Raw genomic sequence first — 395 nt, 5'->3', positions numbered from 1 at the left:
ACTAACTAGCACTTGTCACTGCTGTTGTCTGAAAAACAACACAGAGGGGACTAAGTGTTGCGTTTTGCTAGTAAACTGGTAAACCTTGTGACCAACGTATGACCGACTGCTATCTGTATCTATTTTCCTCCTGTTACTCTGTCCTCTGTGACTGTCTACATCTAGAAACTAAGCTGCACAGTGCAAGAAACAACTCTGACTGGCACATGATCAGACAGTGGTTTACGGAGCGGTAGATTGACTTTGCATAAAAACCTGTAGTGTTTTATTAACGGAATGACTCATTTAAAATATCGCTGGATCACACAAATTTAATTGTGGGAAGCCAAAATCGTGATTTAAAAGTGATTTAATGTGAAGGCTGGGGATGTGGCCTTGACCAACTGCCACTTTGC

The 395-nt window shown here is 41.5% G+C and overlaps 1 protein-coding gene across 3 annotated transcripts in view; it reads left to right on the top strand.

The window, feature by feature from the left end:
* Window positions 1–395, top strand: part of psmd1 (proteasome 26S subunit, non-ATPase 1) — a 41,045-nt gene that overhangs the window by 37,218 nt on the left and 3,432 nt on the right. The gene's annotated exons all lie outside the window — the stretch shown is intronic.

This window comes from Etheostoma spectabile, chromosome 9 (genome assembly GCF_008692095.1).
Source record: "Etheostoma spectabile isolate EspeVRDwgs_2016 chromosome 9, UIUC_Espe_1.0, whole genome shotgun sequence".
NCBI lineage: Eukaryota > Metazoa > Chordata > Actinopteri > Perciformes > Percidae > Etheostoma > Etheostoma spectabile.
Note: the sequence above shows the minus strand (reverse complement) of the source record. Positions and strands in the feature narration are given on the sequence as shown.